Source organism: Oryctolagus cuniculus, chromosome 1, assembly GCF_964237555.1.
Source record: "Oryctolagus cuniculus chromosome 1, mOryCun1.1, whole genome shotgun sequence".
NCBI classification, from domain to species: Eukaryota; Metazoa; Chordata; class Mammalia; order Lagomorpha; family Leporidae; genus Oryctolagus; species Oryctolagus cuniculus.
The window spans coordinates 190938022-190957161 of NC_091432.1; positions in this window are offsets into that span (position 1 = coordinate 190938022).

The following is a 19140-nucleotide window of genomic DNA, read 5'->3' on the forward strand; positions in this document are numbered from 1 at the left end:
TTCTCCCTATGCCCAAGGCTGACTCTCTCCTTATCGATGGCTCACATCTCATTGGATTCATTTCATTTTTGGTTGCATTAAGGAGCAAGAGAGTCCCAACAAATATCTGTGAGATCAAAGTTTTCCTTATGCCAAAGATTTCTATAGCAGAAGAGAAAGCAAAGCATGCTCCTAGGAAGGGGTATAAGGTGTCTTAGTGTAAATGATCAAGCAAAGTGTTATCACCAACCCTGCAGAATAGTGAGGTTATTACCAACTGCTCATTATAAAGTCATACTGTATTACTTAGAATTTATTTAAACAGGTCGGTGACATAAAAATAAAATATGAGTATTGTTAGAATACTGTATGATGGATTGTGGCTGCAGCTCAGCCATTAGTAAGCATCACTAATTTTAAAGGCCCTCTTGGTGCCATCTGTCTCTGCACTAAATTTGTGTCCTCTGGCTGCAGGTTCCCTCTGCACTGTTAAGAGGGGTGTTTTATGTCTTGCAGGATGTTTCTAGGAAGATCATTGCATACATAAGCAATATAAACCCATTCTCTAGAACACCACGAGGTTGTCTGACTCAGAAGAGCCCTGCAGGAACAAAGACGACTGTGTTGCGCTCCAGAGCTGAACCGCTCTGTTCTTTAACTCCTTTCTGTCCCCCTTGTGCAGGATTTAGGAAAGGCATGCATGGATAGCTGTTTTCAAATACCTGAAGAACACCCCCAAGGCGCTCCTCACTACTGCCAATATTCCCAAGTGAAAACTGGCAATCTCAGGAGATAAACTTAGTGGATAAAATGAAAAGAAACTCGTAAAGGAAAACTTCCTCTTTTTTCAAAAAAACAGGTTTTTTTAAAAGAAAAAAAGTGGAGTTCTGTAATTTCTCAATTCCTTTTCCCTTGTCCTTTCCTGTTTTGTAACTTTATTAACATAACCACAGCCTAAAAGTCTAAGATTATTTTTAAAAGTTGCAGCTAGAAACAAGTGAAAAGATGGGGGTAAGTAGCTGTGATGTGCTAAGCCCTGGTTTTTACCAAGCCTTGCCTCCTTGGCTCTTCTTCCAGAGCTGAGGCCAAACCTGATTTACAAGTATGAGCTCAGCTCTGTCCCAGTTTCCAAAAGTGATCCTTTTGAAAACAGGATTTAAAAAAAAATTCAGCTCATTAGTTCTCAACTCTAATAGCATACAAAGTCCCTGTAAGAAGCTTTTACAAAGACCAATGCCTGAGCTTCATCCTTGAGCAACTAAATCAGAAACTTTGCGGGTGGGGCCAGGGGATGAGTATTTTTAAAATAGTCCCAGGTTCTAATAAGGTTCCCTCAAGGCTAAACACGACTCTTCCCTTCTAGGCAATGTCTACAGACTATTTTGGTTGTCACAAGTGGGAGAGTGCTGCTGGCATCCGGTGAACAGAGGCCAGGCTGCTGCTCCACATCCTGCAACACACAGGACAGTCTCCCAGCAAGAGTCATCTGACCCAAACATCAATAATGCCAAGGTTTAGAGCTTGATTTAGACTGACACCAAGACTCCGTGTCAAGTTATGCTTGAACTGATGCTGTTGAGATTCTAATAGTGTATTCCAGGTGTGATGTCTGGATTCTTGCCTAATTCATAAGCCTCAATTCCTACAACTCCTTATCCTCAAGCCTTAATATTTATTAGCAGAATGAAAGATTTCCCAAAGGTGGACTGCCTCTTTGCTGTGTGGACAGATGAGAAATTATTGCTCCAAATTGCCCATTGCCGTGCTCTGCCTATCCGCTGGGACACAAATATACCCCTCTCAGATTTCCAGCGGCTGGCTCATTTCCTTGTCATAGATTCTCAATGCTGTATTTTTCATTCTGGTGTTTTGTGTTTTTCTTTCTGTGGTCACATGAGTCACCAATAGCAAAAGTCCTCCTGGTGGCCTATTTAAAGATACGAGGTTATGTAGAATACAGGAAAAAGAGTTGCCCAGCAGATTGTCCTGCAATACGATTGTCAGTAATGAAAATGCAGGCTAGCAGGAAATTTATGAATGAGGGAGACAAGCGTACATTGCTCTGGGAGATCTTCTCTGAGCAGACTGCTTTTATAATCAGAATAAATCAGAATAAGAGAAGGCTGAGAGAAAGGAAGGATGAATGGAAAACAGCTCCTCACTGGCTGAGAGATGGGCAACTGCAGTAAGACCCATAAACTTTAGGATCCAGTCCTCTGCTGTGACGAAGACAGCAGGGAGAGCCATCTCAGCAGTGGGCCTTCTAATTGCTCTGAACCTCTTACCAGGGCACCAGAAAAGCCAAAGCCCATCCATTCATAGGTTTGGGTCCCTGATGTGGAGTAGGGTTACCTGATTTAGCAAACAGATGGGACCAATTATACTTGACTTTCAGGACAATAACACCTGCTTTCTTAGTGTAAGTATATCCCAAGCATGGCATGGGACATATTTTCATTTCAAAAAATGTTGTTTAGATAAAATTTAAATTTGATCTGGGAATGTTGTCTTTTATCTGGAAACCCTACTCTAGGACTTCCTTCCAAGCGCAAATAGAAAGTGGACTAAATAGGACAACACTGGAACTGCAACTACATGGTTTATTATTGAACACTGACTTAGAGTTGATGGAAAAAGCAGCTGATGAGCAGTACCAGAGATTGTCTCAAATGTCACGTTCAAAGTCATGTTTTTGTGACCTTCATATCCTTTCTCTTTGTGACATTCGTCATAGTTCAAATCTCTCTGAAATTTCTATCCAGAAGTCCCTATCCCACGACAACATAAAGTTAGCCACACCAAGAACAACCCTGCCTCTAATTTCTCTTTCCTTTATTTGCATGAGTTTTCTTTCTTTCATTACAATGTCATTCTCATAAGGCAGGGAACCATTGCAGGATTAACCAGGAATGGATACGTGCAGAGTATTGACAAAGATTTTTCACTTCTTATTAAAAGATTCCTTTTGGGATTTTGGTTACTCTTACTCCGGTAGTCTAATTTTTCCTAGAAAAGAACAAAGCTCTTTGAGAAAATTAGTAATTGAGGGGCATCTTTAAGTCTCCAGCACTGTGAGTGCTGTGATGCTTGATGGTGATGAATCCTGTATAACTCTCCCTGGTTATGAAGTCATTTTCTTCAAGAGACACTGCAGCTGAGTAAGTTGATTTTTAACAAATAGCTCCAGGGGGAAGGTATGTTTGAGATTTAAGGTGCCTATTTGTTGAGAAGTGCAAAAGAAAGTTAAAAACTGAAGAAACAAGGCAAATTTTGCTGTCAGACATTTGGTGCACCTGCTAATGTTTGCAGCTAAGTTTTACAGGCAGAAACATCAGAGAAGCAAGCTCTCTACTTGATTGGATTTCAAAATCTGGTGCAAATTTAAGACTTGAGGCAGAAAGGTATTTTCAGGTGTGACAAGGTAACATTTCTTTTCCTCTCCAATATTTCTAACTTGAACAAAATATGCTTTAAAATAAGAATCCTGGGGCTGGCACTAGGTTAAGCTGCTGTTGGCAGCACGGGAATCCCTTATGGGCACCAGTTCACGTCCCATTTGCTCCATTTCTGATCCAACTCCCTGCTGATGGAGAATGGCCCAAGTCCTTGGGCCCCTACACCCATTTGAGAGACACAGAGGAGGCTCCTGGATCCTGGCTTTGTTGTAGCTCAGCCCCGGCCCTTGTGGCCATTTGAGGAGTGAACCACAGATGGAAGATCTGTGTGTGTATGTGTGTGTGTGTGCATGTGTACCTCCTTCTCTCTCTCTATTCCCTTCAAATAAATAAATCAATCTTTAAAAAAACTAAGAATCTTGGGGCAGACATTTGGTGAAATCACTTAAATTACCACTTCAAATGCCCATGTCTCGCACTGGAGTGTGTGGGATTGAGTCCTGCCTCTGCTTCTGATCCAGCTTTGTGCTAATGCATGCTGGGAGGCAGCAGATGATGACCCAAGTACTTGGTTCCCGCCACCTATGTGGGAGACACAGATGGAGTTCCTGGCTCCTGACTTCCTACTGGTCCGGCCCTGTCTTTTGTGAGCATTTGGGGAGTGTATCAGCAGATGGAAGCACTCTCTCTCTCTCTCTCTCTCTCTCTCTCTCCTTCCTTCTCCCTCTCCCTCTCCCTCTCTGTCATACTGCATTTCAAGTAAATATTTTTTAAAGGTTTATTTTATTTTATTTGAAAGGCAGAAAGGTACAGAGAGGCAGAGAAAGACAGAGAGCGAGGTCTTCCATCTGCTGATTCACTCCCCAGAGGCTGCAATGGCTGGAGCTGCACTGATCCAAAGCCAGGAGCTTCTTCTGGGTCTCCCATGAGAATGCAGGGGCCCAAGGGGTTGGGCCGTCTTCTACTGCTTTCCCAGGCCATAGCAGAGAGCTGGATTGGAAGTGGAGTAGCCAGGACTCGAACAGGCGTCCATATGGGATGCCAGTGCTGCAGATGGTAGCTTTACCCTCTACACCACAGTACCAGCCTGCAGATAAATATTTTTTTTAAAAAAGAATACTTCTCTCTTCTCAAAAACAATTGCATAACCAGAAAGACTTTTGGGTATTAGTTGCAGGGTTCATCTGGTATTATGCTGAGGGTAGATCTCCTGCAATATCAAGACCATTCCAGCATAGACCACCGCTGAGGAAATGAAACCGGTTAGATCACAGCTTGCCAAACGGTGATTCACAGCAGCAGCAGCAGCAGCAGCACGCCTGGGATCTCTAAGTGCAAGTTCCGTAACCTCATTTCGGATCTTCAAAACCAGGAACATGAAAAGCATTGTGTGTTAAGCCTGTCTGATGATTCTGACAATAGATTCTGAGGTTGGAGAATACGAGTCAGGCTACACTTCTGCAGGCGAATGCTGTGTGCAGTGACATAGTGCCTCCCTCATTTGCTCTTCTGAGCATGAGGGCTTTCTGCTGCTTCCTCTCGCCATGGGCACTACTCAATTCTTTTTCTTTTTCTTTTTTTTTTTTTGACAGGCAGAGTGGACAGTGAGAGAGAGAGACAGAGAGAAAGGTCTTCCTTTGCTGTTGGTTCACCCTCCAATGGCCGCTGCGGCCAGTGCGCTGTGGCCAGCGCACTGTGCTGATCCGATGGCAGGAGCCAGGCACTTCTCCTGGTCTCCCATGGGGTGCAGGGCCCAAGCACTTGGGCCATCCTCTACTGCACTCCCTGGCCACAGCAGAGAGCTGGCCTGGAAGAGGGGCAACTGGGACAGAATCCAGCGCCCCAACCAGGACCAGAACCCAGTGTGCCGGCGCCAAAAGGTGGAGGATTAGCCTATTGAGCTGCGGCGCCGGCCACTACTCAATTCTGAAAACATGCCTTTTCCTAGTGAATTAAAAATACTTCTCATAGTTCATTCTCTTCTCAGGCACGGCCTACATGCTGCTCAATACAGGAACTGGTATGAAGTAATTACTCAGTAAATACCAGTTTCCCTATCTTGTCACTTACAGATTTGCTTGCTATTCAATTACAAAAAGAGACAGAAACAAGATACTGATGTCCCTAAACCATCTAAAGATAATCTCAGTGAGTAACTTGGCAATTATTATTTATATAAATGATATTCTTAAATTTAATATATCCAACATGGTAATCCTAAGGCGCAAAGTAAATTAAATACATTGTTTTATCTTCCTAAAGGGTGATTTAAAATTAGGATTACAAACACACTCATTTTTTTCCTGACATTTCTGTATTTTCACTTAAAAGCAGAAATTCAACACTCAGCATCCTCACCATCATTTGCAGGCATTTCTGCAGTTTAATTGGGAAAGACCCAAGTGAAGGCTGTGGGTATTGGCAGGTTGCTTCTCATGGACTCCATAGTCTTAGGGCCTGCATCCACTGAGCAACTCCATTTCACTGAAATGTCACTTGCAGGATGTGGTGTCTTTCTATTTGGTGAGGGAAGATTTCAGAGATAAATGAGAATACTGACATTTTGCCTGTCTCAGTTGTACCAGTTCTTTCTCAAACTACCCAGCAATGATTTTGAGATTTAGGTCTATGCAAAAATCATGTCATGAAATTGTCTGGAAATTCAGAATGTGTTCACATCTCAATAGTCTCGAATTAGTGGCCTGGAATGGAATCCGGAGGACAGATACGTATCTTTCCAGGAGTGCTTAAACATTCTGTGCAGTTCTTCAGGAGACCACACACTGAGAAAAATGAACTGGGTCTCTCCTTTGATTCTGTGCCCATTGGCCTAAGTGTTGATATAATAGAGACTGCTGCAGTGCAGATATATCTCTCATCCCTACCAGGATTCCCACATCAACCTAGCTCACTAGCAGTGGGGTAGGAGGTTGAGAGGTTCATGTAGATGAATGATACCTTTCCAGGACCAGATTCCTGATCTGAACATGGTGGAATAGAGAAAGGAGATACTGCTTTAGGCTAGGGAAAAATAGCAAAAAAAGTGAAGGAAGTATGTCGCTCCCCCATTTGCGGAGGAACGACACTAGACCCTGTGCTGTTCTTTTATCTGCTCAGCTCTTCCCGGGTTAGCTGCCATTCCCTCATTCATGGAGGAACGACGCCGTCCCGGGTTAGCTGTCTGCCCCTCCACCTCCGTGGAGGGGCGGCACCCCCCACTGCTTTCCCCGCTTCTGCGGCCGGCTCTCTCGGGGGCTGCTCAGATGTTCCTCAGGTGTTCCCTCAGATGTTCCTGGTGCATGTTGTCTCTCTCCTCCTTTATAGTCCTCTTCCACCAATCCCAACTCTGCTGCCCACACGCTGAGCACGCTGCTCTCCTCCAATCAGGAGCAGGATCAGCTCCTGCAGCTTATCAAAGTGATGAGGCAGCTGTGTAGAGGTTGTTTGGTCTCTCTCTCAGTGCCATATTGTGGGAGAGCAGATGCATAGAATTAGTCTTAATTCCAGTAACTTAGTCTAGTCTCAGTTGCTCCCCACAGAAGTAAATTCCCAGGGGAGAGTTGGAGAGCACTCTGCATTGGAAAATCCTACAGAATAGAGGGACACTTTGGATCAGCCTGGAAGCTGTGGATGCGTAACAATGAGCAGGGACTCAAGACTCAATCCCCGCAGCCGGGACTGGAGGAAGTGCCAGCTTTGGAGAGTAGGGTGAGAGTAGAATGCAGCAGCCCATGCCACTGGTGATATTGCTGGAGGGAGAACCCAGTGGGTTATGCTCTGTTTGAATCTGGCCTGGAGCCCTAAAGGGGATAGGGGACTCACCTAACTCGGAGAAAAAAGGGGATGTTTCTTTCTCCCCGTCACCCACAATGGTGCCCAGCAACTGGCTAGTGGCTTCAGCGGCTCATGAATATGTGCCTGGATGGGTGAGGAAAAGGTACCATTTTTTTTTGACAGGCAGAATTAGACAGTGAGAGAGAGAGAGAAAGGTCTTTTTTCCGTTGGTTCACCCCCAAAATGGCCACTACGGCTAGTGCGCTGCGCTGATCCAAAGCCAGGAGCCAGGTGCTTCTTCCTGGTCTCCCATGAGGGTGCAGGGCCCAAGCACTTGAGCCATCCTCCATTGCCTTCCCGGGCCACAACAGAGAGCTGGACTGGAAGAGGAGCAACCGGGACAGAATCTGGCGCCCCAACCGGGACTAGAACCCTGAGTGCTGGAGCCACAGGTGGAGGATTAGCCTAGTGAGCTGTGGCACCAGCCAAGGTACCATTTTGAATACTGTACCCTGCAAAGCCCTCATTTATGAATTAAGGTGAAATAAAGACCTTCCATAACAAACAGAAATTTAAAGAGGTTTTAGCCAGATGAATTAGGCAAGAAAAATAAGTCAAAGGGATTCAAATGGGGAAGGAGGAAGACAAATTGTCCCTATTTGCAGATGACATCATTCTATATATAGAGGAACTACAAGAATTTCACCAAAAGGGAAAGGATATAAAATGAACGCACAAAAACCAATAGCCTTTGTATACAGACAGTGTCGTGGTCAGGAAAGAACTTCTAAGATTATTCCCATTCACAATATCTACATAGCTACAAAATAATTAAATACATTGGAATACATTTACCAAGGAGGTGAAAGATCTCTACGATGATGAAAATTACAAAACATTAAAGAAAGAAATAGAAAAAGACCATTAAAAATGGGAAAATCTTCCATGTTCATGGATTGGAAGAATCAGTATCATCATAATATCCATATTACCAAGAGCAATTTACACTGTCAATGTGACTCCAATCAAAATACTGATGACATTCTTCTCAGTTCTAGAAAAAACAATGCTAAAATTCATATTGAAACACAAGAGACTGGAAATAGTTTAAAAAAATCTTTTTTTTTACAATACTAAATTTTATTTATGCCAAAAATCACAATTCTAACTAACTAAAATGAACAGTACAAGAACACATGAAATAAACACTACATTCAGGTTTGACCTCACTGAAGGCACAAGAAGTGTAATACACTGCTATTACATTTTCAACCCCGACTTAACAGACACAAGTAAAGCCACAAGAGTAATCTATAAAGCATGAATGCGACAACACACTGCCTATCTCTATCAACTTAATGAATGTATACATAAATGTGTTCATTCAAATCTGCTCTTCTAAATAAACAGAAAAAATACATTAATTGTAACAGGTAAAATGATTTCACAACCATAAAACTGAGTTGCTAAGGACACCAGCCTCCACACAAAGAACAATATATGGGGAGCATACACACAGCATTCCACCCTATCCTTCAACAGTTTTTGCCAGGGTTCAGCGGGAAGTTCTGTGTGGGGGTTGGGTCCACAGCATGAGGGGAAAGTCTTCACGATCAAACTGCACACAGTACAGAACTGGGCGCAAGCAGTAAAGGTAACACAGTGCGGAGGGCAGCAAAGGCCCCGACGCAACCTTTACAAGCCATCCCTGAAAAGCAAAAGTCAGAGAGATTATGTCCCACACCCCATCTTCATCCTTAGAGGACACATGTTGCTGGCAGCAAAGCTCCTTGGTGTGCCTGACTGTCACTCAGGTCCTGTCTTTCTGCACGGGGAGCTGCCACAGTGCCGAGGGAGCAGGAGATCTGCTCTGAAGACTGAGAGTGGAGCCCTCTGCTGCAGGACAGCAGGCAGGGGTTCCACTGCTGAGTGTCTGCACGCACACACACACACACACAAACATACATACACACATAAGCAACATACATGTACATATACATGCGTACACACATACACATACACATATACACAAACACATACATACATACACAGGTACACACAGATATACATACATACACACATGTACATGTATAACATACACACGCATATGCACACACACATACACGTATACATATATATACATATACACACATACAGATATACATGCACACATACCTGCGTATACACACATACAAATACCATACACACATGCACATACACACATGTATATGCACACATACATACGCATACACACAGATGCACATATACACACGCAAACACACATGTACATATACGCATACAAACACACACATGCATATGTGCACGTATGCACACATGTGCACATATACATGTGTACACATATGCACACACAGATACACATATACACATGCACACATACTTGCATACAGATGCACATACACACATGCATATAGATACACACATACATATACACATATATACATATGCACCCATACACATACATATACACACATACATACACAGATACACATACAATACACATATACACATGCATGCACACATGTACATGCACACACATACATACACACAGATGCACACACACATACACACATGCACACATGCACACACATATATACATATACACATGCACACATACATGCATGCATCTACACACATATGCATATACACATGTACACACATGTACATACACATGAATACACATACACAAATACACATACACACATACACAAATACACACATACATATACACAGATACACATACAAAAACACATATACACACATATACACATATATGTACACATATTCACACATACACAGATACACATCCACACATCCACAAATACACACATGTACATATGCACACACATACATTCACATACATACACACATACACATATACATGTACACATACACACATACACACACACACACAGACACACACGAAGGGGCATCCCACAAGCCCAGACCTGCCCTTGCTGAACTGAATTGAATTTGACCTAAACTGACCTCCTGACTTGGGTGACAAAATCTTACACAACAAAAACAAAGCCAGAGGCATCACAACACCAGATTTTGAGACATACTACAGGGCAGTTATAATCAAAACAGTCTGGTACTTGCACAAAAATAGACATGTAGACCAATGGAACAGAATAGAATCTCCAGAAATCAATCCACACATCTACAACCAACCAAACTTTGACAAATGAGCTAACATCATGGCCTGGAGAAAAGATACCCTCTACAAATGGTACCGGGAACATTGGAGCTCAATAGGCAGAAGTATGAAATGAGACTCCTACCTTATACCTTATACACAAATCAACTCAAAATGGATTAAGGATCTAAGTCTATGACCTGAAACCATCAACTTACTAGATGATAACATTGGAGGAATTCTGCAAAACATTGGCCTATGTGAAGACTTCTTGGAAAAGACCCTAGAAGGACAGGCAAACAAAGCCAAAACAGACAAATGGGATTACATCAAGCTGAGATGCTCCTGCACTGGAAAGAACATTCAGCAAAGTGAAGAGGCAACCAACAGAATGGGAGAAAATATTTACAAACTAAAAAACTGATATTTAATATCCAGAATCTACAAAATACTCGAGAATCTCAACAACAACAAAGAATCCATTATAAAATGGGCAAGGTGCTTGAACAGGCATTTTTCTTTTATTTTTCCCCAAAGAAACCTTTTATTTAATGAGTGCATATTTCATAAGTACAATTTTGGGAATATAATGATTCTTCCCACCAAACCTGCCCTGCAACCCTATCTCCTCCTCCCTCTCCCATTCTCAGTCCCATTCTTGATTAAGATTCATTTTCAGTTAACTTTATATGCAGAAGACCAACTCTATACTAAGTAAAGATTTAAAAAATTTTCTCACACAAGCACAAAAAAAACCTGTTTGAGAACAAATTTTAAAGTTAATTCTCATAATACAACTCATTGAGGACAGAAGTCCTGCATGTGAAGTAAATGCACAGTGACTCCTGTTGTTAACGATTAACACTCTTATGTATGATGTCAGTGACCACCCAAGGCTCTTGACATGAGCTGCCATAGCTATGCAAGCCTTTTGAATCCACAATCTCTGTCAATATTTAGACAAGGTCATAAGCAAAGTCGAAGTTCTCTCCTCCCTTCACAGAAAAGTACATTCTTCTTTGATGGCCATTTTTTTTTCCCATTGGGGTCTCACAGAGATCCTTCATATAGGACTTGTTTCTTTGCCACAGTGTCTTGGCTTTCCATGGAACACTCATTTTTCAAAAGAAGAAATTCAAGTAGCCATCAGACATATGAAAAAATGCTCAGGATCACTAGCCATCAAAGATATGCAAATCAAAAGCATAGTACAGTGAGATTTCACCTCACCCCAGTTAGAATGGCTTTTATATAAAAATCAACAAATTCTGGCAAGGATGTAGGGGAAAAGTTACCTTGATCCACTGTTGGTGGGAATGCAAACTGGTACAGCCATTGTAGAGACAGTATGGAGATACTTCAGAAATCTGAAAATAGATCCATCATATGACTCCGCAATCCTACTCCTGAGAATTTATCCAAGGGAAATAAAATCAGCTTGTGAAAGAGTTATCTGTGTCTCAATGTTTATTGTAGCTCAATTTATAATAGCTAAGATATGGATTCAAACTGATGACTGGATAAAGAAATTATGGTATATATACACCAGGGAATACTACTCAGCCATAAAAAGAATGAAATCCTGTTCTTTTGCAACAAAATGGAAACAATTATACTTAGTGAAATAAGCCAGTCCAAAAAAGACAAATAGCATATGTTTTCCTTGGTTTGTGGTAACTAGCAGAGTACCAAAAATGCAATGTATAGGAGTGCAATTGACAATATGAGATTTGATGATTATTTACAGTCCTTGTCTTTACTGATGAGGAACAGTGTTTTTTTTTTTTTTTTCTTATTATTTGTTGAACTCTTTACTTAGTGTAGGGTTAATCTTATGAGTATAAAGTAACTGAAAATAGATCATTAAGAGGGAATAAGAGAGGAAGGGGAGGAAAGGTGGGAGCATGGCAGGAGGAAGCATAGGGTGTGAGGTATCACTGTGTTCCTCTGTCTGCACAAATGAAATACGTGGGATTTGTATACTTTAGATAAAAAAGAAAAGAAACACATACAAAGAAGGAGGTGAACTCAACAACTCACTTTGTAAGGCAAGTCCTTTAGAGCCCTGTGACAAAATGTGTCACAGACAAGGAAGAAAGATCCTCCTCCGTGTTCTAGCTACTTTACAGTTTGGGAACTCTGCGAGTGTCCAGAGATACCACTTTTTGTGTGGGCAGTGCTGTTCTCAGGATGACTGGCGAGGTTTTCTCAGCTGGCCCTGGGAAGGTCATGTGGCAGTGGGGACTGGCATAGGAAAAGGAGGGAAGTCTGGGCTGCATGGCACTTGTCCTCATTTGCAGTACATTTGAGAGATCTCTTTGGAGACTCTAATAATGGGACAGCTGAGAGGGAAGACTGATTCTTATTCTAGCCATATTAAGATAGGAGAAGGGCCGGCGCTGTGGCATAGTGGGTAAAGCTGCTGCCTGCAGTGCCAGCATCCCATATGGGTTCTGGTTTGAGTCCCGGCTGTTCCACTTCCGACCCAACTTTCTCCTATGGCCTGGAAAAGCAGTGGAGCATGGCCCAAGTCCTTGGGCCCTTGTACCCACATGGGAGACCTGGAAGAAACTCCTGGCTCCTGGTTTCAGATTGGTGCAGTTCTGGCCATTGTAGCCAATTGGGGAGTGAACCAGTGGATAGAAGACCGCCTCTCCCTGCCTCTCCTTCTCTCTCTGTGTAACTCTGATGTTCAAATAAATAAATAAATATTTTTTTTAAAAAAAGACAGGAGAGATATTTGGAGTTCATATTTTTGTCTATAAGGAGTGTGTTTCCATATATTTTAGGGAAGTTACTGTGCTGTAGGAGCATTGATGAAAGGGACACCATTAGACATTCAGTGGCATAAGTGTAAACTGCCAGGGACTGTGTGAAATGTGGGCAATGTTATTTCATTGCCAGAGTCTTTATCACACCTAGACTCCTGTGAGTGTGCACCAGTGCCTGATATCCTGACCCTCTGGTTTGTAGTACTTTCCCATAGAAAGAAAGTAGCCAAAGGATTTTTCTTTGTTTACTTTGTAATAGCACATTGTGTTGGGCATTAGATTACAGAATCCTTCTGTATCAGGAAGCCCAGAAAGTGTTCCCTTTCCCACAGAACATATGTTGTTCTTTCCTTCTCCTAAATCCAGATACAAAGTACTGATATGTTTACAAAACCTCTTTTAACATGGTGTTCTAATCAGAGTTTGTTTGCTTATAAGGAACAGCCATTCAAATCAGGTCAAATAAAACAAAGGTACATGGAGAAGATACATGTTTTATTATTAAACTGAGGACAATAAATATAGCCAATTTCATGGGAACTGAGTCAGGAGATGGAAAGCCACTGAGGACCCACAAGTTCTCCGTATTTGTCACTGCTGTCTCTGAATCGCTATGTGAGTCTGTCTCGTTCTATCTTTATCTCTTCATCACTATGTCTCTTTTATAAATGTTCTTTCAAGTCCATCATTCCCTGAAGGTTCCCTTCATTCTCTGTGGCAGGGTAACCTGCTGATCAATAGCCTCTGCTTCTTATTAACATGGCTTGCCCAGATACCAACTAACTCTGGCCGCAAATCTACATAGTTTTTCACATTTTTCTGACACAATCTATGTAGATAAAAGTGCAAATTATCAAGAGAGAGGATCTGATTGGCAATCAATATGCCAGTAGATTGACAGACATAGAGAAATCTGTCCATCTTTTGTCAGGATGTGGGCAGAGTTGCTTGGTTCTAATCTGGCCACCTAGCCCTTTCCTTCAAGTTGGGGCCATGAGTTGGGAGGGAAAACTGAGCATGGTAGGAAAACTGCATGATACATCCATCATAACTATGAACTGACTTCTGCTTACTGGAAGCATTTGAAAACCCCGTCCTAATAGGCAATAGTTGTTTAATACTTTGTATAGTAGATGGACATGCAGGCAGATTGATGAGGCCTAACAAGCCAGGCAGATAAACTTCAAACTTCTCAGTCATTTTGAAAGAACATTCTTTCCTTAAGTCCAATTAAAGTTGGCTATATTGCCAATGATCTGCTAGCTGATTTAATTTAAAGCAACTGTTTTTAATGCTTGTTAGATGAAACACAAAGAAGCAAGGAGGCGAGTGAGTTGAAGGGATAATGTCTCAGGATCTGTAACAGCACTGGAGAACATATCTGAGTTTGGCTCTGTCTGCTGAGCTGCCATCATCCTATGCAACATTTTGGGACCTCAGCCATGAAGTTGAAGCCTGTATTTTGACTAGTTTAATATGTCATAATGCTTGGATTTAATGGAAGCTAGCTTTTGCTTTGAGTTACTTTGTCTTTAACTCATCAGGGTGTAAATGGGCTTCAAGGTAATTTTTAATTTATATGTAAATTAGCTATTCCTCTAATAGTGCTATAGTATGAATTTGAGTAAATGCAGAAAAGGATAGGATGCAAGCAATATTTTGAAAATAATGTCAAGAAAGAGGCTGTCCAAGTGATACATGACTTTCAATGAATTTGAGTATGGGTTATATTAAGACACTTTCAATGAAATTACTGTCACTGCAAATTTTCTGTGGCTGAGAATGCATGAAAGCAGTATGTAGAGCAGAAATAAAAGTAAGCTTTCACTGTAGGTTGTTAAGCTATGTTAAAGGTCACACAGTTTTCCACTAGAGAACTTCCATTCGGCAGATATTATATAAAGTTGATAGTTCTTTACTGAATTCATTTTCTATCAGATTTAGTGACAAATTTAAAGTGATTAAAGCTCTTATTTTTTGATACAAAAATGATATGTTTTATGCATGATCTAAGTCTAGGTTTGTAAGTAAATATGCTATCACATATTTATAACAGGAGTGTGACATGCTAAAAAATCATGATACCCTAATTTTTCCTAATTTCAATCTGAATGAGAGTCATGTTAATATATGATCTCCTAAATCTTCTAATCAATTATTTTATTATTAAGGAACAATGTGGTTCAGGGAAATATTCTGAAGGATCTTAGTAAAAATGATAGACTTTCAAAGTTCATTCTAAAATTCAAGAGCAGTTGTCACTCACAAGAAATATAACAGAAAGCATGGAAAAGTGTGGAATGGGTTGTTCTGGTTACCATTTCTTCTAATTGTTTAGTTAAAAGGAAGGTGGAAAATTACCTTGGTGGTGGTAGCTACACTAAAATTAAGATGTAGATTCTAAATAGAACCTAGGACATACCACACACCACCAAAATCAAGGTCTCGTCAGGGCTGCATGTTTACTTCAGGTGCTGGAGAAGAATCCACGTCTAACAACGTTCAGTTGCTTGTGCTTACAGAACTGAGCACCCCACATCCTTGTCACTATCAGCTAGGAGGCAGGTTTTAGTTAGGACTGGTTTTACCTCAACAGCTGTAGATTTATTTCCAGGGGGAAATAAGTGCATTTGTTGGTGATTTCAATCCTTGTCATTAGAATCAGTCTAAAATACAAACCATTGTCTTCATGATCAATGTTAAATACCTTTAGGAATAAAGAACTCCCATGTTTATTAAGTTACTGTTTTGATTGCCCAGAGATTCTAAACACTGTAGACTTTTAAATACCAAGTCAAAGAATCTTTAAAAACCCCGACTTTATTTGTATTTTTATTACCCCTTGGAGTTCTGCTACTGTACTGAATAGTTCTTACTATGAAGTGACTTTCATGCAATTGTATTCTTACTGGGAAATGATTTTGCTGCGTAAGAAAATGAATGAGCAGAGACCAGTGAGTTGCGCCTGCTAATAGGCTATAATTTGTAGACTGTGATGTCAAAGCAGATTTGAAGCTGTGAGAAAGGTTGGTGGTTGCACAGTTTGACAATTCTGTGGCAGCAATGAAGCGTGTCACACACAATCTCATTCTACCACATTCACTCATCTCACCACAAACTGGACATGTAAGTTCAGTTTATACAGACACAGTCCAAACCACCTACAAAATGCTACATAATACCTGTCCCAAAGTGAGCAAATGAGAGCAATTAAATCTGCCCCCAAAGTTTTCTGATGACATTTTCTTAATACAAAGGCAGAGCTGTAGATTTTTTTTTTTTTTAAATTTGTCTATTAAAGTGTTCTACAGTGAAAGTACTGTGTTTCTTCCAGGACTTGAAATCTTCTCCTGTGAATCCAGTTGGTTTGGTTTCCTTCTGAGCAGATGGGCATTCTGCCTAGGGTTCTCCTCACACAACTTTTGGATGACAGCCTGGAGGTCTTGGCAGCCACTCTCAGAGAACACCTGTGCGTCAGGTCTCTTGGGGAACAATGGTGCTGGTGGTGGTTCGCAGAATTTTGGCAGCCATGAACCTTGTCTCTGGTGCCACGCTGTAGTTATGTCCTCTTGCCAAAGGGAATTTGCAGACATGCTTAAGTGTAGGACTTCCACATGGGGAGGTTACTTATCCTATGGGGTCCAATATAATCACCTGAGCCTTGACAAGTACAGAACTTTCTGGAGTCAGAGAGATACAGGAGAAACCAGAAAAATGTAAAGCAGGAAAGGGACTCCACTGCCATGGCTGGAGGGGCCCTAGGGAAAGCATGAGGAACAACATGGGCAGCTGGTTGGAGCAAAACCTGCCTCCCAGCTCCCAGCGGCAAGGAAGTGGGGAGCTCAGGTCTACAAGCACAAGGATGATGTTAGACACTGATTCTTCCCTAGAACTTTAAGTAAAGCATGCAGCCCTGCCAGGACCTTGATTGGTGTTGTGTGGTTCTAAGCAGGCTAGCTAGGCCAGTCCATCCAGGCCTATGACCTTTAGAAACTGTGAGATGGTACATTTGAATTATTATCAAGTAGTTTGTGGAAATTTGTTAGATTGGCAATAGGAAACTAATTCTAAGTCCACTCCCAAAAGATCCCATGATGTAGCTCTGGCATTTCCACTGGTCAGATTCTATCTACCTTCCTGGATCTTATAGCCTGTTTATTTACATTCAATTATCCTAACACTTGGCCCATCCTATGATGTCCTACACATCCTATAACTCATGATAATATCCATTAACATCCTATAACTTCCATGACACAAAGAAGGTTCCAGTAACATCCTATAAAAGCCTATAACTTCTATAGTGTATACAAAATAAGTCTACAAAGGTAGGAAGCATGGATGAGGAAACTACTCATCTGAATCAAGTAAACTCTATCTTGTAAAATGAATGAATCATATTAAAATTTATTACAAATATGATATACAAGGTATTTCTTTCTCACTTTCATAATTTCTTCTGACAGCCTTTTCTCCACTAAACAAATGAATTTTAGTGAGCTACAATTTAGATTTAGAAAACTGAAATTTTTTATTTGAGACTATAATGTTAGGCTACTTTAAGGTTGCCATTAACAAGCTCCAGCACTACTGACTCAATAGACAATTGCCTTTCCTTGCTCAAAGTGCAGATTAACTCATATGTTTACTCAGAAAATTTGCTTCTGGAGCGAGATGAGAAGAATATGAATTTACAGTTAACTATGGTTAGGAGAGCCCTTTCCATTAATTACAGGCTATTGCAGGAAGTATGTTATGCCCATTATTTCTGTTTCCTTGGCCAATTTGTGAAAACATCTGGAGGTTTAATAATTGCGCCTTTACATTCTGAAATAAGCAGGACAACTTATTAAGGGTACATGGACAAAAACCAAAATTATTGTCCACATGCATGCTTGTGAGAAAGAAAATGTCTAGAGAACCTTTATAAAGTTTTTTCCAGGTTAGTTTTGAGAGGTTCTCTGGAACTGTACGTACACATTTCCTTAGCTTTATGGTCAAATTGGGTTTGAATCCCAGTTCCATCACTTCGTGGCTGGGTAATATCCAACAATTCACTCAGCTTCCCTAATCTTCAGTTTCTGCATCTTTACCATTTGATAATTGCGTATGAGAGGCCTTCAAAAAGTTCGTGCAAAATGCGTATTAGGTATAAGAGAGAGAGCAAGAGCAAGATAGCGAGGTGTGTGTCGGGGGGAGAAACACATTCCTCTACTGGTTAAGTCCCCAGATTCCTGCGATGACTGAACACTCCTAGGTTGAAGCTGGGAGCAGGGAGCTCAATTCAGGTCTCCCATGTGGGTGGCTGGGACTCGACCAGAAAGCTGGGATCAGGAGCAGGAGGCAGGCATCCGACGTGGAATCCATGTGTCCCAGTCGGTGCCTTAACTGCTGCTCCAAACACTTGCTACCCCCTCTTGTATCCTGAATCTTTAACGTACCAGGCAGCTCATCCAAATGACCATCAGTGGAGATGCTTTCATCAAGACAACTCAAGGCCTGAAGTCCTTTTTCTTTGATAATGCTCCACACACTGGGTGTTCTATGTGAAACAGTAACCTAATCAGAACCTCAGATCAATTCTCCCCCTACGCATGGTTAAAGGGTTTTCTACAGCTCCCAGAGGGAATAACAGTGACAAAATGGCAAGGGAAAGAGAGAAGATATATGGGGGAGAAAACTAAGGGGAGTGGAGAATGTATGTGGAAGCTGTCCTTGGCAAGTCCTTGGAAGAATTAGTGTATAAATGTCACTGACATTTGTCCCCTAGAGCCAAATTATTTAGAAAGATTTTTAAATATAATTTTACAATGTTTCGTTTCCCAGGCATCATCTATGATATGTTAATATCATATCTTTCAAGTTAGGTCTCAGACTTGAATCTGAAGTTATTTCTTGAGCATCTGAGAGCAGACATTGAACTTCCATGTGCTGCATTTTTGATGGGAGCAGGGCATGTCAAGACAGGTCTGAACATAAAAAGAACTATTATTTCACATTTTCTGAGGCTCCCAGAGAGAGAAAACTATCTTCTTAAATAGAGTACTAGTATTTTTTTTCTTTG